Source organism: Acomys minous, assembly GCF_964271855.1.
Source record: "Acomys minous genome assembly, chromosome: 8".
Lineage (NCBI taxonomy): Eukaryota > Metazoa > Chordata > Mammalia > Rodentia > Muridae > Acomys > Acomys minous.
This window is the reverse complement of record NC_140489.1, coordinates 23050123-23076267: the sequence shown is the minus strand read 5'-3', so window position 1 is coordinate 23076267 and position 26145 is coordinate 23050123. Positions and strand designations below refer to the sequence as shown.

Genomic DNA, 26145 nt, shown 5'->3' with positions numbered 1-26145 from the left:
ACTTTGAGACTAAGCATTTTGGTCAAATGAGCAGGTCGTTTCTCACATCATAAACAGTCTAGAAGTACAATTCGAAGGGACTGAAGAAGTACCCTCTAGTCACCTGGGATCATATACTTGGATCATATTCTTTCCAGATGAATTTTTTCTTTTGGTTTAACCAAGGAGTTACTATTTGCCTTGAGTAAAGCTAGTCCTTCCTCTGGCCATGCTAGGCACCTTCTCTATGTTCTTTCATCCTTGCTAATGTGTCAATTGATTTCCTCTGCTCTGATTAAAATCAAACTCTGAATAAAAATATCATAATTTGGCTAAAGCCATCTTATAACTATGTGAAGAAAGTCTCCAAAATACAAAAGGTATGATACTTAGTAAAGAAAACAAGGTCTTTGGGTCTTGTTTTTCTAGTTTAGAATAGATTGACGAGCTCTACATGAGTAGTTACACAGAAACAATCTAGTATATGATGGAATGGATAGAAGATGATAAGAGAATGTAAAGCCCATGTCCTAGTCTGTGACAAATTTCAAAACAATCCTCTAAAAATATTAAGCTAAAATAGACAATGAATTCTTTCTTAAAGTTGCATTTATGTATCTAATATATATGAGTGCTCAATCTGCATATAGAGACCATCAGATTCAATTATAGATGGTTATGGGCCACCATGTGGTGTCTGGGAATTGACCTCAGAAACTTTGGAAGGGCAGCCAGTGCTCTCAATCACAGAACCATCTCCAGCCCAACAACAGATTTGAAAATTCAACAATAAGAAAAGGAGTAAATCCATAAAAATGGGGTAAAACTCTGAATGTCTGAGACAATTTGCAAATGAGAAATTAACATAAGAAAAGTACTGGACATGATCTATGATGAAGAATAGCAGCAGTGTGACACTAGATCATCCCAACAGAGGAGCCACGCATTTCAAAAAGCTGGAATTAACAACTGTTAGCTTTGCCAAAATCAGAACTTCCTGTTTTGTTGCTGATGAGAAAGAATAGTACTGTAGATACTTGTCAAGCCAACCACTTGACAATTTCCTGATAAGATAAATATAATCTTCTTGTCCAGAAATTAATGTTCTAGGCAGTGATCTCACCAAGCTGAACAATGCTGACAAAAATTTCTGTATGAGAAAGTTCACAGCAGATTTGTTTGGGGAAAGAGTGAACAATTCATATATTGGGATATTATTCTACTATCAACACAGAAAACGATATAACTGAAGTTACTACATGCACAGTGTTAAGTGAAAGGAACCAGCATTAAATTATAATTAATTAATTATCCCCTATGACATATATAGGATTCCAAATAAGACAGAACCGTGCAATAAAGAGACCACGGTTTTCCAGTAACTTTGGGGAAATAAGTAACAATTAAATAAATAATGTGAAATAGCTGGAGCTCAAGGTTCTCGTCATGGTGAAACTGTGCTTTCTGAGGCTTGTAAGAGTAACTAAAGCATATAAGCCTTTGTCAAAAACTCATATAACTTCAGGCACACACAAAAAAATATACCAATGCATGCAAATGGAAAACACGTAGGAGTTGGGGTTACATACCAGACAGAAATCAGAAGTTGACAGAAAATTCTTAGCACATCACATAGATGTGATAATCTCACTGAAAGAAGTGTGAAAATAAATTGTAGGAGTAGATTCAGAAGTCAGTAGAAGCTGTAGGATTAAGTGCAAAAAGAAATGTTTTAGGTGTTCCGATTAATAAGGATCCTTTCTTCAGAGTCTGTGTTTATAATTCTAAAAGTACATGACATGCATAATGGACTGTAATAATGATGCATACTGATATCATGTGATAAAAACCAGATTTCTCTCTGCGGAATGAAGAATATCAGCTCAATTAGAGGATTAGGCTACAATGATCTGCAAGGAAAAGGATCAGATTTGGAGATTCCATGTATCATGCAGTATATATATATTGGATAAAGTAGACACCAAAGATCATATATAAGCATATTTATTGATGTGTGTATATGCCACTTTTAGATAGATAGAAGACTTGATAGATATGTAAATAATATATAATAGATTATGGATAACTAGATAATGATGATAAATAGATAAATAGATAGATGATAGATAATAAATACCTTAGATAGAACAAAACCTTATTAACCATGAACACTCTTACTGTTTAGACATGGACTCCTAATACTATTATTCAATAACGTAATGAGAGCACCTGGAGGAAATGGCAGGCGTTAATATTGATACACAAACCTATAACAATTATAGTTGTAGTGTAAGAATATTAAAATGGTTCAAGAAATAATGTAACAATGGTAACAAAATATTTCACCACAATAAAATTGCTGGTGTTCCCCTCCTTCTGCTAGGAGTTGTGTCTAGTTAGAAACTGTCCTATTCAGTCTCTATGGTGCCTGCCACTAGGAGTCTCAGCTAGAGTTGATATAGCTTCTGGTTCTCAACATATATACTATGCTAAAAGAAATCAAGTTATTATTATTATTTTATTATATAATATAATATAATATAATATAATAATATATTATTATAAGAAATAACTTGATTTCTTTTACATCTGTGATATTACATGTTTTTCAAAAAATAAACTAAGGATCTTCACTATGTTAAGTGGAGGCAGGGATTTCTAGCCTTTGAAGAAAATTTTCTTAGCCTATCACATAAAATGTCTTACTCTTGGAATTTTTAAATACATTTTCATTTGTTCAAACTTTCTATAAATAAAACTATATATTGACAAAGTGAGAATTGAGAAATTTGAGATAAGTACTCCTGGCTATGATTATGACTCTAAACTCACCCTGCACAAAATTAAGACTAAATTGATTAAAAACCTCAACATAAAACCAGACACACCAAATATGTTTGAAGAAAAAGTGGGGGAACAGCCTTGATCTCATTGGCACAGGAGAAAACTTCCTGAACAGAACACCAACAGCTCAGGCTCTAAGATCAACAATTAATAAATGGGACCTCATGAAACTGAAAAGCTTCTGAAGGCAAAGGACAGAACAAAGTCAAAAGAACAAAACAGCAGTCTAAGACTGAGAAAAGATCTTCACCAACCCAACATTCAACAGAGGGCTAATATCCAATATATATAAAGAACTCAAGAAATTAAACACTACCATACCAAATAACCCAAATAAAAATGGGGTACAAAGCTAAACAGAGAATTCTCAGTATAGGAATATCGAATGGCTGAGACACTTAAAGGAATGTTGCCTCCCTTTGGGTCACTTCTCCTAGCTGGGCTGGCTTATCTAGCCTCAGTAGGAGAGAATTGCTTACCCCTGCTGTGACTTGAGGTGCCAGGGTGGGTCTGCACCCCTTGGGGACCTCCCCTTCTCTGAAAAGAAGGAGAAGGGGGAATAGGTGGTAGCAGGGCATGAGGGTGGAACTGGGAGGAGAGGAAGGAGAGGGCTGGCATCAGGCTGAAAAGTGATTAATCAGATAAATGGGAAAAAAGGAAAAATGTGGATATTAGGGCAGAGTAGAAAACTCAGTGGCTAAAATGTTTCCTGTGCAATTAAGATGGCCCATGTTAAATGTCCTACATGCATATAAAATTGTGGGAGTGGTGGTGCAAATTTTGTTCTCAATCCCAGAAGGGGGTTAATAGGGACAGATGGATTTTATGTGCCCACTAGCCAGCTCTGTCCTAATTGGTGAGACCCAGATCTCAGTGTTAGATCCTATCTCAAGAAAGAGTGAGCAACTTCTGTGAAATACACCTGAAGCTGACTTGTGCTATGGACTTGCATGCTGATACCCACGTGCACCAGCATGCATGTATTCCTACCTACTTACAGACACACACATATGGAGATATATGAGCTTCAATGTTAAGGGATATGTGAGAAGACAGGGAGAATGTAGAAGATGAAGGCAGAGCTTCAAAGAAGTCTACACTCACAGGACTCAGTAACATATGATCTATGAAAGCAACAAACATAGGTCAAGATGAGGACGAAGATGCAGACAAGAGAAGTGATAGTGGAGCAGAGGAAGGAGAAGAGAGCAGATGCAGAAGGAACATCACACTTTGCTTTCATATGTGGTCCACTAGGCCTGGGTCTCAGATACATGAATACTTCAGTGGTAAATATAACTATTAAACAAATGACTGCCTAGTTAATCATAGATGGTTTCAAGTTCTGTCTAAACCATTGAGTAGTTGTGAAGTGTTCCACAAACATATTAATCTGAACCTTCATTATCTAACTTGGATAGTGGAAAAAAAATAGAAGGATGAAATCCCTTGGTGTTATTGAGGAGATAAACTGCTTCACTGAGTGTATAACAATCATCTCTTCAAAGACTGTCCAAAGGAGTGAAAGATATTCAGGACTATGACATTTATAGTAGACAGAGCACTTCTGCAGAAGGAGAACTTGGTGCCTATGAGCAATATTTTCTAAGACTATTTACGCATCAGAATTAGCTGGGGAGCATTAGAAAATACTGATATCTTCCATCTGATTGTTTGGGGAGGCCTGGTGGCACTCAGAGAAAAGATAGCAGGCTACCAAGAAGGGTCTTGATACCCTATGAGCACGTACAGGGTGAGGAAGTCTCCTTCAGTCACAGTCATAGAGGAGGGGCGTAAGGGGAAAATGGGAGGAAGGGAAGAATAGGAAGATACAAGGGATGGGATAACAATTGAGATGTAATATGAATAAATTAATAAAATATAAAAAAAGTACTGATGCCTGAAAGTGACCCAATAAATTCTGGAATAACTGGTCTGGAGTGCAGGCTATAGCCCAGCTTCTTTCCAGTTTACTTTCTTGTCCTATCCTTGCTCTAGGCCGCTTTGATGATTACTTCAGTTTGCCTTTTGTTTTTACCATAGCCTTTTCATTCAGTTCTGCATGCTTGTACAATCTCCTTGTACAATCTTGACTGGAGGTGTGGCAAAATTAGTCAAACTCTCATAGTATTGTGCCCCATGTGTATACAACCACCAGAGTCAAGGGGGAGATTATGAAGCTTACTGAAGCGTTTGAAAAGAAGATATTCTACCTTACTCTGTTTGGAAGCAAGGGGGAAATCATGTCTGAAACTTAAGCAAACATACACTACATCCTACAGTTTCTATACTCAAACTTCTTCCCATATCACCACGATTCTGTATAATACCAGAGCTTGGGTACTTGAGCAAGCATTTTTATAAAAAGAGAACAGTGCAGCCTGGAATTAATTAACTTATTAAAATCCAACATGCAATCTCCCTAGGCAGATAGCTCCAAAGAGCAGTCCGTTTGAAATGAGGCCACTCCACACTGCTGGACTCTCACCTGCTTACCTTTTCAATTCTGCACAAAGGCCTCCACTGAAAACCTCTATTGCTTCAACATGAGTCATCTAGCTGGATGGTTCTGAAACACTTAATTTCCATTTGAGCTTTAGCTACAAGTTGTCAGAAAATAGCTTGCCTAATGCTACTCAGCAGATTCTCTCAAGGGTAAGGATTCACATCATAAGTTTTTCTCAGGTTCAATAACTAAATCGCCCACTTCATTTATTACTCTGGCACTATCTGTTCTCTGGGGGCAGCATGAAATACAAGGAGACTCTTTTTTAGAGTAGGTGGTGATGTGTGTGTTTATTTCTCCGAAGCTGCATTTTGCCATATCAGCCCAGTATAAAGACAGCCGACTAAAGAGCATCTCCATGTTGTCTGATAAAGATAAGAGATAGACACTATTACCAGGCAGGGAGAAACAGAACACACTTCAGTTTTTTTTTTCCTTACTTACAAGAAAACGAACAGCAGCCCTGTCCCTTAACTTTGAGATAAATGGTGCTGTCGCAGTCTGTGAAGGTAATTGTGGGTTTTGTTGGAAGGCAGCCACTAGAGGGTCCCTTTGTTTAAATACATGCATCTGATTTTGAAGGATGTGACCAGAAAGTGGGAATAGGAAGGGACAAGAAAGGAGAGAGGGAGGCAGGAACAGGAGGATTGGGGTGGGGTGGCATGCAATAAAAATGACAAGCTGAAAATTGAGAGTAATGAGGTTACCTTGGCTTGTTAGTTCCGGCCTGTGTTTTGAATAAGAATGTTAGCGGTGTACCCAAAATGAAACTGTTCTTCTTGGATGGAAAGGTAATGATTTTCCCATCCCTGAAGGATGTCTAGCATGTTGACAACTATTGCTTCTTAGTAGTTGTCCTGTGTCAAATCACAGCAAAACATTGTTTAGGGCAACTGACTGCACTGACTCTACCCGTATCTGGTAGAGATTCTGATAGCTAAAGACTTTACTTACCAGGAAAGTGGGTCAGAGGGGAGGACATCCTATTGGGATTTTAGGTGAGAGAAGCATGGGAAAATGGGGAAATAGAAGGATCCAGAGGGTCCTGGAAACCTACTAGAAGAACATTATGATGAGTGGATCTGGGTCCTGGGGTCCTGCTCAAACTATGGCACCAGCCAAGGAAAATATAGGCAGTAAACTTCAAACCCCTACCCAGACCTAGCAGATGGACAGGACATTCTCCACCGTTGAGTGGAGAGGGAGGCCTGACTTCATACAAACTCTGGTGTCCCATTTCTGACCACGTCCCCTTGATAGGGAGGCCTGGTGGCACTCAGAGGAAGGATAACAGGTCACCAAGAAGAAACTTGATACCCTATGAGCATATACAGGGGAAGGAGGTCCCCCTCAGTCACAGACATAGGGGAGGGGAGTAGGGGGGAAGCAGGAGGGAGGGAAGAATGGGAGGATACAAGGGATGGGCTAACAATTGAGATGTAATATGAATAAATTAATAAAAAAGAAGGAAAAAGCTCTTTCAGATTTGAGATACCCAGCTTAGATGCAATTCAGAACACATGCGCAGGAACACAGCACATATCCCCCATATATGTAACACCTGAGGTGCAGTGAATGAAAGCACAGGGATTTTAAGCACTTCCTGGGGTAGCTTATGAATTTGAAATATGCAGATTGTTGCTTGTTGTTTTAAACAAAGTCCCAAATATTAGATTTTACCAATAAAAACTCAGGAGCCAGATGCTGGGGTGAAAACCTCCTAGCTCAAGAGAGGCAGAGAAAAGAGCCAGCTGACCTTCCTACTCAGCTGATGAAAAAGCCCTTTCTCCTCCACACTGTCTTAAAATTTTCAAACTGGATGCTGCCTGTTTCTACTTCCTGTGCTTCTCTGCATCCATTTTCAGGTCTTCTCATTCACTATGGCTTTTTCCTATGTTCACTCCCTGTCACCTGACTGCTTGACCTATGGGTGACTTTCTTTAAACCTGTTTACAGAAAGCTTTTGGAATAAAGGTGTGTGTTAGGGCTGAGCCACAGTATAAGTAGAAACAGGTTTTTCCAGTACACAATCTTGAGTTCACAGTGTGATCAAATATCCTCCAACAGTTTTTAGTGAAACATAATACAAGAGTGAAATATTCCCACACATAGTATGACTTAAAACATGTTAATTGCATGCTTAGATTTTCTGACAGTGGCAACTAGGCTCTTTTGTACAGTGAGTTGGTCTGGAAAACCTGCACCTGCAATAGGAAAATAGTTCAGTTGGAGAAGAGTTCATGATTCTCTTCTCAACTTTTACTCAGAATGCTTTTTTCTTTGTGGTGTGTGTGTGTGTGTGTGTGTGTGTGTGTGTGTGTGTGTGTGTGTGTGTGTTTGTGTGTTTGTGTTTGTGTGTGTGTTTATCAGCAACTTTCTGAAGTTTTCATGCTTTGCTCATTTAAACCAATATTTTCAGAAATTTAGAATTCCACATCTTAAAATTTTAGTTTTATCAAATGGCTGTTCCTTATGTTATAATTTTCATTGATCCTTATATGAGTGTCATTTAAAAAAAGGTCATCTTCCTTTCATTTTTACTGTAAGTTAGGTTACCTATCGTCTGCAGAGATATTTCCCATGCATATAAAAATGCATGTAAATAATTTGTCCTTCAAACAATGGGTGTCTATATGGGGTCTGCATCCTTTCCCATGGGAAAAACAAAACAAAGAACAAAACCACAGTTGACAACATACATATGTAGACCGCTACATATGATTGCATCATATACCTCCTATATTAAGGTACATTAGAAAAGACATGGAGTTAGTTGATTATCTTTTCCTTCCATTTACCATCTATATGTTCACCCATCTTGTCAAGAATTTATTTCTCAAACATACATCAAAGAGCTATTTTGTGACCAAAAACTAATATACAGTTTAGGATATGTGAAAGCAAAGTATAAATACTTCCTCCAAACTCACTGGTTCTTGGTAGGTTATTTATGGTTAAATGAACCAGGACATCATGCTATACTTAATTCAAGAATGCTATACTCGAGCTGGGCGTCTCAGAGCTGGAGAGGCTCAAATCTCTCAATTTTACGAGTCTTGAAGCATAATAAAATGTTATGTGCAAATTGGAGAGTATGCAAGGAATTACTTATTTAAATAGTTGTCCACTAAATAAACACATACAGTGAAATATCATTTGCTGCTTTTAGACATTAAGAGAAATTGTAAAATATTTATAGGATAATGCAGGCTCTGCAGCAGCATTAGGGTATGTAATTAAATTGAATTTTTTTTTCACACAGATTAGTGTGTCTTGCAGCTTAACATTTAAATTTGTAGTTGAATTTCGGCATACTATGCAACCTGAGCCCTGTGTTAAAGTCATATAACCTCTCCCCATTCCTCTGTAGGTAGGTAGACAATGGGTGGATAGAGTAGTTTATGCTAATTGCCTCCTAAATAGTTTGAAAATAGAGAATGATGTCAGTTTAATTTGGAAATTGGAAAACTGGTTTATATTGATTTTCCCTCAGAACATTAATGTTTTCAAGTGATTAGGTTAAAGAGAAGCCTGGGCAATTGTTAAATGGCTTAAGAAACAAATATTAAAACTGGCAGAAGCATGTGCATTTACTGTGTCCAGTGGCTATGTGGGTGATTTTAGGAATCACTGCTGTATTTATTAAGCTGGATCAGTCAAAAGAAACAAGTAAGAAAGTTTGGATGAATAAGACTAATGTGAAAAATGTTGAGGTCTCTGTTTTGGATCCAATTTTTAAGCCATCAATAAGCTGTCCATTAGGAGACAGGACTTCATGGCTTTTCCTCAAAGCAGGCATCAAGAGTTTACAAAACAGAGACAAAGCAATGATCTTGCATGCAAATGCTCACATTGTTTGAATGAGAAATGCCAGTCCTGGGCTTGGTATTTAAACCTCCAGCTGGTGTCCCTGTTAGGGATGTTTGTGGAATGTTTAGGAGGCAGAACCTTGCTGGAGAAAGTACATCACTGAGGACAGGATTTGAGGTTTTATAGCCGAGGCTCACTTGCTATTCTCCCCGCCTCTGCTTCCTGTGTACAGATGAAATGTGGTCAATCTGCTTCCTAACCACCATGTTGGCCTTATTCTCGTGCAGCTATGTCTTCCCTGCTATGATGGATTATAGCCTCTGAGACCACTCAATAACACAATCATGAAACTTGGCTATTTTTGTTAGTGCATTCTCTAAAAGGATCGCTATTCTTTAGGAAATTTGCATCCAGGATTGAGTCCTTTAGAATTCCCATTGCATAACGTAATATGTCTTAGAATATGTAATGAGACTGTAGCAGAATATACAAAGACGACTTAGGTCACACTCAGTAGTTTCCAAATGTTTCTTTAGCCTGAAGATCTTTAGTTCCATTGAAGAGAGCAATGTCTATATTGTTACTTAGTGTCTCAGTAAATTTCAAGTGGGCTGACATATATGTTTTTAAGCATTTCCTAGGGCTTCCATGACAAGTTTATACAGGCTAGGTGACATAACAACAAAGTCAATTGTATTAGGCATTAGAGGTCCAAGGTCCAGAGGTTAAGAGGCTGCTGCCTCCTGAGGCTTCACTCTTCAGTTTACATGTAATCACTTTCCCTCACATCTTCAAATGGTCTTCTCTCTGTGTATATCTCTTCCCCAATTCATTCTTACAAGAACCCCAGTCATATAGAAACTCACCCAAATCTAATGATCTTGCTTTAACTTCGTTACCTTGATGAAAAACCCATTTACTTTCCGAGGAACTAGAGGTTAAGTCACTTAATGCATAGATTTGGCACACAAAGTGGCAGTTGCAGTCCTCAGTTGGTGTCTCAATAAGTGAAGGCATCAGCTGGACTGTCATTCCCGAACAAATAGAACATGGAATAAGAAAGGATTCACAATAGGCTTTGAGAATGCTCAGGACAAGCCAGAGTGGTAGCAGATATTCTGCACTCCTTGGCAAGTTGACGGCTGGAAAGAAAGCCAGTGTGTAGAGTGACTCTTCCTCTTGGGAAGCAATATAGCTTGTTGTAAAGCGATGGCTCTGTATAGAGGAACTGAATGCAACGAAAGGCTAGACTGGTGCAAAGAGCCGGGTCTGGAGGTGGATGGTTCACTCACCTGGAAGAGAACCACATATAAGGCTATCTTTATATGCCTCTGAGTGAGGAACCAAGGAGCAGAAGAAGGACCCATCTGAGGTATACCTGCCAGACATTCTGGAGAAGGACTCTGTCAGAACAGCTCTGGGAATGGGGCAACACTGTAGCGAGCAGTACAGGAAAATAATACTTCCCTTTGCTTCCCAGTTAGGGTTTGCCAGAGCTTATACTTTCCTCCAAGGATGACTCAAAGAACTGCAGCCCAATTGGTATGCTATATATAAAAAAAAAAAAATGGGGCCCAAGAGGGAGTGCCTGAGATAGGCGAGGGCATACAATATGATTGAAATAATTCACTCTAGTGGGTTTATATTTTCTCTCCTGGCCATTTCTGATTCTTGATGTGAGACTTATTTGAACAGCTATCAGCCTACATTATGGTCACAGGGGTAATAGGAAAAGAGATCACCGATGCTTCATTAAGTGTCAGTGGACCGCATGGCTTATGAGTTTATTGTCCTTTCTTACTTGGACAAAATGTTCTATTATTACTAAAACTGGACATCTTAAATATTTGAAATTATAAATTGATTGGAATAATAAAGAAAGCATTATAATTCCTTCGTGTGTGAGACTAATACAATGGGAGATCTGTCAAGTTGGATTCATGACAAATTGACACAAGAAGTTTTCAGATCACTTAGTGCCCCCAGCTTGAAGATGTGACTGCTGATCACGATCTTAATGAACTTCAGCAAGGCAAAGTGTGCCATGAAATTGCACGACAGTGTTCTTACCTTTTTAACAAATGACATTATGCTCCCAAAATTGGATTGTCTTGTTTATACAATCCATAATGACTTCCAGAAGGAGAGTCCCCATGTTTCAAATGTATCACTGCATTATAGCATCAGGAAATTCAAACAAAAGAAAGAATTTATGATAACTTGTGGGGGGCTGATCAGAGAAAATTTCACTGAATGCTGTGAAAACAAAACAAAACAAACAAAAACAAAAACAAAACCCACCTGCAGACTGTCTGTATATCACATTTCCCCCCCCCCCCCATGGATCTGAGACTCAGCACAGTAACAGAAGAGAAAGCATACACAGAGTTAAATCCAAACCATCTCAATTTCCCCCAAATTGATTTTATCCATATCAACTCAGCCTGCCTAGTTTATTTCTTTATTTTTTTTTTCTTTTAAGAAGCCATGTGTCAAGGAGAGAATTGCCTGACTCCAGTCAGATCAAATTTCTTTATTTCATAGAAAATAATGCTATTAGGAGCAGGTGCAGCAATGCTTTATTCTATTCTATATCTTTCTGAGTTTCTATCTTATTTCTCAGGAAAACACGCTGAGATTTTGCCTTAACATTGATGCACACAGAAAACGTACATCGGGAGTAACAAACTTGAAATTAGCTATTTTTTAAAGGGCATCTTTCCAAATTGGATTTGATAGGAGCTCTATTAGCAGTCATGATGGCTTGCTGAGGATGGCAAATCAAGAAATATGACAAAAGGCTAGAAAACTGCTCTTGTTGTACATCTTCATTAATGATCGAAAAGGAGCAAACAGCACATTAAATTTGGATGTTATTAATTCAATAGCTTTTGAAAACCCCAGCAAGGTCAGGAAAAATGTTTAAGTGCTCATAAAATGTAGAATTGATGGAGAAAAAGAATTGAAATAGGAAAAAGAAGACTCCACAGCATTGAACAGGTTGTACTGAGAACCCCTATTTAAAGAAAATAGTATATTGTTCATTAAAGCTATTGAGTGATACTTTAGACTTAAAATAGGAAGGAAAATTAATGGACTTAAATATGACCCAAGGGTGAAAATATAAAGATAAATGAATATGCTATATCTAGTACCTGAATTTAAGAATGTGAGCATTTGTGTAATAGGAAGACATGACCCACAATTATTCCACTATTCAATAATCTCAAATAAAAGCATCAGGATGGATTTTTGGCACATATCATGCATTATATGTATGCTTGCATTTTTGATATTTCCTTTAGCAAATAAATACATATCTATTCTCTAATGATCTTTAAGTCCAGGGAACAACTGCTGTGATTATCTATTAGAAATGCTAGTGTGAAAAAAAAACATCAAAATTCTCCACTCATTGAACTTATATTCCAGTTCAAGGAGACATAAGTAAATCACAAAGAACTATAACTTAAAAAAAAAACAAAAACAAAAGTCAAGAGGAAAAGGCTAGGGATTTAATGTAATACTTAACTTCTATTAGTGAGGCCATGAATTCAGTCACACTAATCAAAGAAAGAAGAAAAGAAATAAGAAGAGAAAGGAAGGAAGACAGTAAGAAAGGAAGTATTGGGGAAACTGAAAACATTATGATTAAGAATAAACAAATTTCAAAATAAATTAAATATATATATATTAGAATATTGAAGCTGTGATGTTAAACTGCTTTATAAATATAAATGTTATAACATTCACCTTGGCACTTATGAGATGGTAAGTTAGTAAAAGCACTTGCTACCTTGCCTGACAATGTGAGTTTGATCCCTGGGACATATATTGTAGAAGCAGGAACTAATTCCCATGAATTGTCCTCTGATCTCTGTGCATACGTTTGCTGTCCCTTCACCAAAATAATTAAATAACTAAGTAGGGAATGGGGTAAACTTGATATAACATTATATATATATATATATATATATATATATATATATATATATGTAATTCTCCAACAAAGTTTTACAAATCCATTATGTTTTTGATTGTCTGTGTAACAGACCTACCCAACCTTGGTAGCCTGAGGTGGCAGGCAGCAATTCCTTCTGGTTTCTTGCTGCACAATGTGGGGAGAAAGCTGCCTCACCTAGGTGGCACGTACCCCTTGTTTGTTTGACTGTTATCTTGCAGATTTATGTTTGATTATCTGTTTGTATCCTTGGAAGGCTCGACAACTGGGGCACTAAAAATGCTGCAGTCCTCTTTTTCTTTTTGTTTTCAGTATTATTGGTCCTTGAATTTTCCTACCATATTGTCTTCATCAAGTTGAGTTCTGGGATCCTAAGATACATGACTTATGTTTAAGAGAGTGAGGCAGGCAGGAATGTATTGAACATTATGATCCAGTTCAGACAAGCCATTGTGATTTCTATAAGAATCATTAAAGTGCAAAACATGTAAGGGCCCAAGCAAATTAAAGGAGAGTATCAAAGAGCATATTTGACTGTGAAGAATGTTGTCACTGGGTTCTAAGAAATGTCCCTAGAAAAAGCTGGATTCTATTGTTTTCATCTTTAGAAAATACAATCTGTCATATCAGTAAAATTTGCATTTTATTGAATTCAAGGAAGAGTAAATACCTTTAGTGGGTAAGTTTTTGTAAAGTGCAACTTAGTATTATAAAATACTATCACCAGAATGTAAATTAACAAATAGTATAAATGAATATAAGTTTATAGCAAAAGTGGCCAAAGCTATTGTCTGGTTTTGCATGATGTAGTCTCATAGAGACAGTATCTTCTACAAACCTAGAGCAAAAAGAACACTATAGAACATTCTGAAGAATATCACATTATAGGAAGACTTTGATCTCTTCATATTGGTTATAGACTGAGAAATGGATAAAACATACCCTGGCTATAAGATGAATTAATAAAGGCAAAGGGATCAGAGAATTCTTAGAAATGCTGATCTGAGGACAGTCCAAAGAAAGAATTCTTTCTAGAATGTGCTTAGAATTATAACAATGAAAATCCAAAGGGAACTGGTAACACCACAGGCATGAATAGTAGTACCATGTTCATTTCACTATGAAAATCTAGGGGCAGAAAATAAGGACAGTGAAGAGGCTAACCATTTTGAATTGTTTAAAGTTTTTTTTTTTAAAGCAATGGCAATGTGCTAATAGAATGATCATCTATTACAAACATAACTAGGGGATTGTGTAGGTGGATATGTCAGTAAGATGCTGCCATTGTAATGACGAGAACCTCTGTTTTATTCCCCAGGACCCATATATTAAAGTTCTCTGTGCATGCTGGCACACATCTAAAATCATAAGGCAAGAAGTGTCATATGAGAGAAGGACGACCTCTTGGGCTAACTGAGCAACCAGTCCTGTCTACTTGGCAACCTCCAGGCCAATTACAGACCTTACCACAAAAAACAAATGAATAAATATCAACAGCTATATGAACAAAATAAGTACCATGTGGAAAGCTACTCCTTAATCATACACCCAGTCCATTCTTTGGCTTCTATATGCACATGCATACAAGTGCAAACCACTGCCCCCACAACCAAACACAATAAAAATAATTCTAAGATTATACATAAGTGAAAGTAATGTGCCATCATTTGATATTAATTCTATTAACATTTCGGAAAAGAAAAATAAAATGAGGAGCATAGGATGTCCTCAGAGTGGCAGAGAGAGCCAGAAGTTGTTTTCTTGAATCTTCACACCTTGTCTCAAGTGTTACTCAGTTGGAAAATTCTGCACAACTTTTTTCTAAGGGAGTTAGATGATGTGGCTAGGTTCTGGAGATGAGACATTGAGGCCACAATCTTTTTCAAGAGTGACCCAGCAAAGTTTACATACTAGTGCAGGGAAAATCCAGAATAATTTGTACTTACAAATGTCTCATCAGACATTATAAAAGTGTCTTAAACATAAAATTCTCAGCATAATCATATTGTGTGTAAGAAAATGGTCCATCAAGTTGTACAATAGTTGATTTAGAGATTCTTGGAGAAGCCTTAATAATTCTGTGGGGTAATAGTAATGAATATGCTTTCAACTATCACCCAACAACTGTGCACTCATTCCAGCTGATATAGAGTCCTGCTCTGACCATTATAGCAGGAACATGGCAGCAGACATGGGACTGCAGTGATGGCTGAGAGCTTATATCTGGTCCACAAGCACAAGGCAGAGAGAGCTAACTGGGAATGGTTTGGGCTTTTTTCAAACTTCAAAGCCCACACCTAGTGTTACACCTCCGTCAAGGCTACACTTCCTAATTCTTCCCAAACTGCTCCACAAACTGCTGACCATGTATTCAAATATATGAGCATGTGGGACCTATTGTCGTTTAAACAATCAGGAGCTATGTTTATTTCTTTTAGTATCTCTGGTAGCATATATATATATATATATATATATATATATATATATATATATATATATATATATATACGTTTACAGTTTGGGTGTGTGTGTCTTTGTCTGTGCCATGGAACACATGTTGTTGCTCTTGGCTCTTGGCTGCTGAGACATCTCCCCTGTCCTCCTTCTGATTCTTAAGGGAGCAATCTAAACTCACTTAAATATCACTTCTTCAAGGAAAGTAACCTCAAATGATGTAACCAGACTTTCAGTGACTCTAACGCTTATTCACTGTTTAGATTTTCAAATTATTTATTCAACAATTACCTATGAACACCTAATATATGAAGGGACAGTGCTAGACAAAGTGCAAAAAAAGCCACTAATGAAAATGAATGCTTACTTAATCTTACAGATTGTATTCATGATTTACAGAGGCAAAATAAAAAGAACCAGGTTGCTAACCATTCAGAGGTATGTGTATAACTGGATTCATATGTATGAAAGGTGAAACAGTTTATAAGATTCCTTAAGAATGTACATCTCCTTAGAAACTGAAACTGGAAGCTAAGCATGGAAAGGAGAAGGTCGATGCTAGTTGTTGGGGCAGAGACAGATGTGGCTGAAGGAAAAGGTCTCCTGGAGCTAAGGGTATAAAAAGCTTGGCATACTAGAAAGGCTGAAAAGAGAAGAGTATTTGGGGGTTGAAATAGGGGCTTGACATAAAATTGTGTTTGCATTTAACACTGGTGACAATTTAATCATGCAAAGAAATCCAAGATTATTTACAGAAAAAAAAAGGCTTAATGAAATCTCAACACAGATTTACTAATTTCAATAGCATTTTTACACTACTTAACAGCATTTAACACAGGTTTAACAATGCTTAGCTCTCTCTCCCATTGACCCAGAAGGAGATGGATCCTTCTGATCTGGTCCATATCTCTGTACACTGATTTATCTTGAACATTTTGTTATTTTGTTTTGTTCGTGTGTATATTTCTCTGTGATGTGTGAATGTTTGTGTATGCATGGGGGCAGAGGTGAACATACCACAGCACACATGTGGAGGTCAGAGGGTAGTCTCTGTGTATTGGTTCTTGTCTTTGCATCTTGCTTGAGGCGGTCACTTTGACACTATGTAAGCCAGGCTAGCCGGCACCCAGCTTCTGAGGATTGCTTCTCTGCTTCTCTTCCCCTGTAGGCAGATGCTAAGACTGCAGTTCAGTCCCAAGTGTATTAATTTTCCATGGGATATGGGCAAATAAATCCAGGCATTCAAGCTTACCAAGCAAGCACTTCCCCCCACTGAACCGTGTCTATAACCCCTTGAACTTTTTTTGCATCCCGGGGTAGCCCTCTCCCAACCTGAGATCCGCCTATCTCATCCTCCAAGTGCTTGAATTACAGATATGTGCTACTATGTCTGACTTGAAACAACCAATTCACATAATTGTGTTAACATATTTGTCATTTGTTTGATTATATATTCAATATCTATGGTTGTATAACAAATTTCCCATACTTAGTAGCTTAGTAGACAATAATGATATTGTCTTTGTTTATGCGTATCAGAGTTTTTGAAGCAGCCACACTTGAAAGCTCTGATATGGGCTGTCTGGGTAAGGAGGCAGCTGACAGGGAATTTATTTTTCTCAGGGTCCATGTGCGGTTGTAGTTTGCGGAAGGGATGCCTGAGACTTCAATATGCATTTTCAAGATAACTCAAGATGAAGCCAATGTTGGTAGTTGACAAGAACTCTTAGTTCTTAATAATGCCAATGCACCAAGCTGCCTGAAATTTCTCACAGCACGGTAGCTGGATTCACACAGTGGGAAAGACCAAGAGACTCTGGTATGAGTGTTGTGATGAGTCAGTCTTGAGGCCATGTGGGAAGGGCTACCAGAATCCCATGGAAGCAAGGCTTGTGAAAACATAGTGAAGGTCAGTCACTGGAGGTAAACAACACTTAACACTTAATAAAACATGACTTTTTTTTTAATCATGTTTTATTAAGGAACACTCTTTCTTTGTTCTTTCTTGGTTAAATCTGATCATTTTCACAAGGGATTCAGGAAGTGTTAGCTTCACCTTTCCAACTGCATTCGAGAAATTTGATTTTAGGAACCTTAACCAGTTCAGAAGTTTACCCTGCCTCTAGAAGGAAAGTCCCTTTATCTGGCATACTTGGCTCATTTCTCTTTGCACCATGGGAACCAGATGGCAAACCTCTCAGGAGTACTGGTAGCTTTTAAACCATATTTATAGGATTACATGAGACAGCATGCCTTTAATTTGCTGTTTAGCTGCAGAGCAATATGTTTCTCTATTTGGAAAACAGTTTTGCTAAGGCACCGGAACAGGGGATCGGAAATGAGGATTTCTTGGATCAATTTCCTAACTGACTTATTGGTTGCAGCGTACCCTTCAATAAGACACTTAATGTGCTTTCCTGTGAAGCAGGGATAGGAAGAATAAATCCTACTTGGAGGCAATGCATCCTAGCTGAATTCATATTAATGGAATAGGTTTTGAAAAAAATCTCACAAAAATGAGTACTATAGTAATGTTAATTATTTCATTGTAGAATTCTTTAGCAGAATGGTTCTATGAGCCTATGAAATACTCTATCAGTTTGTTTTATCTGCTTTATAACTGTTGGCTTTTAATTTGAAATGCAGTTCATTTTCTTGACTTGTGACAAGACAAAGGCAAGCTCACATTGGTTTTGTAAATGATACATTGTTTGGTGGCTGACTTTCATTGAGCTCTATTATTCTCATATGGAAGTCACCCTGTAATCAAATAACATCTTTCAAAATGATAATTGCCTTACTCCCATGCTATCAGAAGAAAGTGCATCACATTCCTATCCACGCTTTTTACCCTGGGAGCATCATTTTAATAATTAGAAATGTGTGGGAGAGAGCAAAGGATAGGAGAAAGCCATAAACTATTTTGTACATCAGTATACATAATATATGCAGAGAATCATATATTATATGTATATACATATATATTCAACATTGTATAATGCTTGTTTTACATTTAGAGTCTGATGCATAACAGCTAATTTAATGACTGTAGTAAGTTTCATGAGAACATTTTTAAAAATAAGACTTTCACTTAGACCTACTGGAAAGGAAATACAAAAAAGATAGATTGATACTGAAATAAAAGATATTTTATAAATGACTCAATTACATAAAGAATGACAGCATTATTTGATATGCACATCCCATTGGAGTCTACTATTGGTAGACTGTAGATATGGATTATTTCAAAGCTCTTTCCTATTTCTGATCTGTCCCACGGCTGCTCTCTAGCCTTAAGCATCTATTTGTCTCATGCTGCTTCTCAGTCAAAATCTCTACTGAGAATGATGCTGAAATCTCTACTTATGGAAAGAAAAGGTGACAGAAAATAGGTTAAAATGTAACCCTAGTCAGGAAAATAGGAAATCGAAATAGGAGTTATTGTCCTGTGGTAAAAAAAGTGACATATTTTCATGTCTCTTAGTGGCAATGTGATACCTTCTTCCATAAGAAGTATGACTATTTCTACCCCAACATGCCTACATCAAGATATGTACCCAGTGAGATGAATGACCAGTCTTGAATAAAGACCCGGTTAGACTCAGAACAGGGGACAGAGTCTGAAGGATGGTAGTACAAGTAAGATTCATGGATTCTTATCGCTCTTACTTCAAAAATCATTTTATTTGTATATGTGTGTGTATCATGAGAAGTGTGTGCATGTGTGAGAATGTGGCTGCAGCAAGCGGAAGAGAGCTTTCTAGATGCTGGGTTTGGAATGACAGGTGGCTATGTGCCTTCTGATGTAGGTGTTGAAAACCAATCTCTGGCCCACTGCAAGAGCAGCAAGTATTCTTAACAGCTGAGCCATCTCTCCATCCCCAGCTTACGACTATTAAGAAGGGTTTTTTTTTCCTTAGACCATTCACCATAAAGAACATAATCCGTTTCCATTGCTTTTGCAAAGATATTATTTAATCTTCAAGATTCTTAGATCAAACATGACTTGGTGCATAAGAAACATTTCTCTGAAGCAAATAGTCATTGCTATAATCGCCTTGTCACTGCCTTGTAATTGAGTAGAAGCCATGGTGAAGAAAGTGTCTAAGTCAGAGACAGTTAATATGAAGAAAGCACTCATCACTACAGATGTCAAGAGTTATGAAGAACAGGAACAATATCTTTTGTAAAATTTTTATTTTATTTTATTTAAATATATTTTATTAATTTATTCATATTACATCTCAATTGTTATCCCATCCCTTGTATCCTCCCATTCCTCCTTCCCTCCAATTTTCCCCTTAGTCCCTTGCCCTATGATTGTGACTGAGGGGGACCTCCTCCCCCTGAATATGCTCATAGGGTATCAAGTCTCTTCTTGGTAGCCTGCTTATAGGAACAATATCTTTAGTCAATATATGTTCTTTTCAAAAGCAATATTTGACTTGCAGTGGACCTTGGTAGAGATAAATACCTTGTCATAGAATTTCTTAAGCGTAAATGATATTAACTAGCCCACCATTTTGTTTTACCAGCAACCAAAGCAGAGAGAGAAAGAGGAAGGTTTAAAATGATAATATAAATGATCAAATATAGACAATCAAGCTAGAGATATCTTAAATGCAAATGTGTATGAGCAGGTGTCTCATAGTCTCATGGTCTCCATTTTGGTTTTACTGTTACACTGCCTTGTACATATTGGTCAGATTCTCATGCACAGTTCTACTAAATCACAGTAGCTTCAAAACAGTTTTTTTCAATTTAGTCCCTTCCACTTTCCCTGGCTCTTTTTGTAATCTCTAATATATATTTAATCACCTATTTATCTATCCTCTAATATATCCACCATCTAATATATATATATGTATATATAAAATTTCAGAGATTATAAGTTTTGTTAAAGTAATATGCATATACACATGTAATTTTTACTTATTGTGTATTATACAAAGTTATGGATTTCTTAAAGACATTTCCATACAAGTATATCATGTATTGACCAATTTCTCATCTTTATTCTCTCCTTTCTCCTCATCACCTCCTGCTAGTCCCTTCTATTCATGTCACTCCCAGGCAACAATACTTTTTGTGCTTTCATGTCTCACATTTTAAAAAAGATCGCTTAGGAGAAAAAACACATGTGAAAGTATATGCATTATATTGGTTATGAAGTTACCTTTAAAATCACACTTTGATTGATTAAAATGAAACATGCAGATTCACAAAAATGCTTGTATGTATACATTTGAACATTTATTTTTGCACACTAGTTATCCAATCTTTTTCTTTGTGTTTTTAGAACTCTTTGTCTTCTGCATGCAAATCATACCTATTTTTTGTAGCATACCATTGTTTTGCCCTAATTTTTAGTCAATATTTTGGCGGTATACTTAATGTTGAGTTCTAAATTTCAATTTTCGTTTCATTTAGAGCTCTGAATTTATTGTTATAACGTAACCTAATTTACCTTATTTCTGATTATAATTCAGTCATTTAATATTAACATTTCCTCCTGTACAAAACAAAGTATCCACATCTGTCTTTCAAGATTCTCTTTCATCTTTATGGAATTTGAGTGAACTGGATGTAGGACTGGATTTATTTTTTGTATTTAAAGTTCTTTGTCTGTGTAAATATTCACATACATGTTACTCTAACAGTCAAAGTATACAATTTTTCTTTTTCTTATGTATTTATTTATTTGATATCCCTTTGATCACACTACTGAAGAAGTAACATTGAGAGCAAAGGGTGGAGGTTCCTGGAATCCTCGTACAGTTCTGTACTATTGTTCTAACTGCTCATTTCTTCTAACATGTTAATAGTTAAATTTTCTTTACTTATCCTGTTTGTATATAAACCCAAATGTTTGAATCTATCACTTAAAGAGTGAGAATAAATAAAGATAATATGAATTATGAGTAGCAGTTTCTGAAATCATTCCATATTTAGAAGTTTGATTATAAAGACTGGCAGATAAAGTATCACTACCTACCCTACGTTTTACTTTTGTAATGACCATCTTAATAAATTTAGCTATTTAAACATTGTGATTGCATGAATTTTATAAGACAGAGTCCACAATAATGAGAGGTGCCACACTTGGTTCATATTTGTGTCTGCAAACTACTTTCATGTGCAGGGTCTGAAATATGGTGAACAATCAGGAAACACTGGGATAATGTTATCACCAGGACTTGGATGAGTTAATGCTATGAGGTTATATAAACCATGGAAGATATATTCCTTATTTCTCTTAGTAGATAGGAACTTCAAGAATGTGGTGATTCATTTGGTATGTTAATTGAACTGGAACATGACATTAAGTTCAGCTATTTGGTTATAAGCATTTACACTGTGTCCATATGAGTATTTTTAGATGAGATTAGAATTAAAGAAGGTAGATTGAATGAGTCACATTTATCTCTCTGTTATAGTTAAATAAGACAAAGACCTGAATAGAACACAAGGCAGACTCTACAGTAATGATGGGGAACTCTTAAGTATCACTTTCAAAACACGATAACATTGTCTCTTTTCCTGCCTCTTGACTCAAACAAGCTTTAGTTCAACTGGCTACTCTCCAAGCAAGAATTATGTATCATGAGTCCTCCTGGGTTGCAGGCCTTTGACATGGAATGAGAATCATAGAACACAGACTGCAACTTGCCAACCCAACTTGCAGAGCTTGGGATGACTCCTCCGCTAATCATGAGAGATAACTTATTATATCTTTGTATACGCATTCATACATATATTCATATGTAATTTTTGCTACATATAGTTTACACATATACATAGATACATATTTATACAAACCCACATTCAAAGTATTCTGTTTCTCTGCAGAATTTACTGCAGAAAATATGGTGGCATAAGTAAGTTCCTTACTGAGTAACTTAGTCTTTAGAATGGGGATACTGATTGAGACTTTTCATTTATGTGTAGCTACAAACCCTTAAATTGATTTAAGTGATCTGTCATTGTACTAGCCAGTTTTTAAAAATTCACTGTTCTGTATTAATATTATGATAATTTCCCACATTAACCATAACTGATAAAAGAGGCAATTTAATTTGTTAATTTAATAATACAACCAACATATAATATAGCTCATTATAAGTAATTTATTAGTTAACTGACTTAGTCCTCACATTTTAATAAAATAAGTACTAATATAATCCTTCTAACTGACAAATAAAATTATTGGGACTCTCTCCCCGCTGACCCTGCTCCCTCCTCCCTCCTTCTCTCTCCTCTCTCTCTCTCTCTCTCCTCTCTCTCCTCTCTCTCTCTCTCTGTGTATGTGCATGTGTGTATGTGTATGTGTCTGTGTGTGAGAAAACCATAAGAATCCATAGATGGAGCCTTAGTGTCTCCTTCAATCACACTCCATATTATTATTATTTTTTATCCAGTAGCTGTTATTGAAAGCATAACTTACTTATTTTCTAGACCAGCAAGCCTCAGAGATCCCCCTGCCTGCAGCACGGAGATTAGAAGGCCAACATAATGTACAATCTTTACTACATGGTTTTAGAGATCAAACTCAGGTCCTTATGTTTGATTGGCAAATATTTTGTCTACTAATCTATATCCCAAGTGCTGATTGTATTTTTTTTATGTCAGCTCCCCTTGAGATAGGTATTTTACATAATAATTATTATGTTATTATCTCACTAAAAACATAACAAGTTAAGTAAATAACATGGAGATGTAGAGATTATAAAAGTTATATATTTATGCTCATTGTACGATATGTCAGCCGGCATCTTACATCTATGTCAATTTAATGTCTCTCCTCCTGAACTTATTTGAAATAAGGCCAAGACTTGTCGTGGTGTAGGAAAGAACACTGGCTTTTTACCTATGGGAAAATTGAGGATAGGGAGCTTGGCAAGTTTGGAAGCCTATTTCAAATGCTATTAAGACACCATATTGAAAACTTGTTTGTGAAAATTTTCATGAGTACTTCTCAGGGAAGGATTAATAGTAACATGTGAAAACATAAATGTTAAGATCAATGGTTTCAAAAATTTGAAGGGAAAGTAGAATTAAAATTATATATATATATATATATATATATATATTCTAATACCTGCCACCAACCCCCTTGGTGGTTTCTGTGTGAGAACAGTCTCAGTGCTTATTTATTTCTTTTGAGTTGTTACAAAGGCATACAAATTGAGATGATATATATATATTTTTTTTTTGGATTTTTCACCTTATTTTTTTTTCACTTAGCTTTATTTTTTATTTTTTTTCTATTAATTTATTCTTGTTACATCTCAATGGTTATCCCATCCTAGCCCAAGGGGCATGTCCCACGAAAGCCTTCACTTACCAGGAAACTGGGACAGAAGGGAGGACATCTTACTGGGACTCTAGATCTGAGAAGCATGGGAGAATAGCAAAGTAGAAGGATCCAGAGGGTCCTAGAAACCTACAAGTAGAACATTGTGATAGGCAGATTTGGGCCCAGGGATCCCGCTAAAACTAAGGCACCAGCCAAGGAAAATACAAGCACTAAACTTTAAACCTCTACCCAGATCTAGCCAATGATCAGAACATTCTCCAAAGTTGAGTGGAGAGTGGGATATGACTTTCACACGTACTCTGGTGCCTCATATTTGACCATGTCCCCTGGAGGGGGAGACCTGGTGGCACTCAGAGGAAGGACAGCAGGTTACCAAGAGGAGACTTGATACCCTATGAGCATATATAGGGGGAGGAAATCCTCCATTAGGAACAGTCATGGGGGGGGAATAAGGGGAAAATGGGAGGGAGGGAAGAATGGGAGGATACAAGGGCTGAGATGATATTTTTAACCTGCTGTTATATCTATTTTATTACTTATTTCCCAGTTTGAAATTAAGTCTGATGTATAATTTTCCACTTTCCTAATATTTATTAAATTTTTTTGACTTAATCATGGTTTCAAGTATTAATGGAAGTAGAATTTGCATATCCCTCAAGAAAAGACAAACAATCACAGTATTAGGAATTCTAACAAAATAAGCAGAACTGTTGTGTTTCCCACAGAAAAATTTTCATACTGACTTTCTGCTCACAGGTTAAGTGAGCAACACAGGTAGACAACATGTCTCTTAAGGGGTTTGGAGGTCTTTCTGTGAATCAATTACTTGCTATTGCCAAGTATGACCAGAATTTGAATACCGTGTAAACCAGGCATGTAGTGCACATCTGTCATCATAACACAATTAGAGTCAAAAGGGAGACAGAGGAAGAACCCCAGGGACATATGGGCCAGCTGGCTTGTCACATACAGTACTAAACAACACGGAGATGCTTTCTCCAACAAGGTGGAAAAAGGCGACTAACCACATCCTAGGCTAGCTTCTGACCACAATACATGCTCCGTGACATGTTACTTAAGTGCACTCACACACACACACACACACACACACACACACACACACAGACACACACATACATACACTCACACACACATGGAAATAAATAAATGAAAATATATCCCTTAAATGCCAGGCATTCAGTCGTTGCCGCTTGGGTTCTGATTTTAAGCATCTATTTCTTTTCTGCTGGTATTTGACAGGATGCTACAAATGTTTCAACTATTTGAATTACAGAAGCCTTTCTTTCCTGTGTGTAGGTTTTCCCACATCACAGTATATGATCCAACTACTTATTGTGTTAAAAAAAAAACATTTTTTAAGAAGAGAACTGCAAAGTCATTATACTTAAGTTCTCTAAAAGAGGCGATATTTCCTTTTGAATTATTTAACAAAGATTTACATTGTGCCATAAGTATAATTAAGCTAATATAGAACAAAAACCCAGAGATATAGTTCCTTAGCTGCATTAAAACTTTGTTTATGATGGTAATAATCATGGGTAGTATAAACTCATCTGAAGATATCAAAACATTTTAGCAGTCCTTTTGTAATATTTCAATTTTTATGTATAATTATCGTTTGATAGTTGTTTTTATAATTCCATTGTTGATGAATTAAGCTAACTTATATCATTAAAAATACAGTGATGAAATTGGACCTCCTGGAGTTCCTAAGGAGGCACTAATATTCTTATACATAGAATTTTAATAAAATATTCCTCTTTAACTATTATAGGGGCAAAAGTAAAGAAGTTTGGGTAATAGTCTTAAAATAATTGTTTTGTTAATGTGTTAATATGGTAACCCTGTTGCTGCAGGAAGAGAAAATGCTTGTAAATTTTCACTTATTTTCCTCACTTCTACCCAGAGCTTCTACATTTATGTGATACACAGTCATGACTAGGATTGTTTTCAAAATTATTCACAGGAGAAAAACTTCAGCATAATCTAATAAGATGATGCCTGATGAAAAATAAAGTCTATGAACACATTCATGCCAAATACCTAATTTTAACTTTTTTCGTCATTAAAAAAAAAGATTTATTTATTATGTATACAATGTTTTTGCCTACATGTACACCTGTGTGCCAGAAGAGGACACCAGATCTCACTATAGATGGCTGTGAACCACCATGTGGTTGCTGGGAATTGAACTCAGGACCTTTGGAAGAGCAGGCAGTGCTCTTAACATCTGAGCCATCTCTTCAGCCCTGG

The 26145-nt window shown here is 36.7% G+C and overlaps 1 protein-coding gene and 1 long non-coding RNA gene across 4 annotated transcripts in view; one reads left to right on the top strand and one right to left on the bottom strand.

Annotated features, from left to right (window-relative positions):
- The window catches only part of LOC311602784, a 32198-nt gene extending 17493 nt beyond the window's left edge, over positions 1 to 14705 (top strand). The window contains exon 5 of the long non-coding RNA XR_014780850.1: positions 14419 to 14705. This is a non-coding gene — a long non-coding RNA (uncharacterized lncRNA). The remainder of the gene's footprint in view (positions 1 to 14418) is intronic.
- The window catches only part of LOC311602781 (uncharacterized protein), a 72898-nt gene that overhangs the window by 16752 nt on the left and 30001 nt on the right, over positions 1 to 26145 (bottom strand). The gene's annotated exons all lie outside the window — the stretch shown is intronic.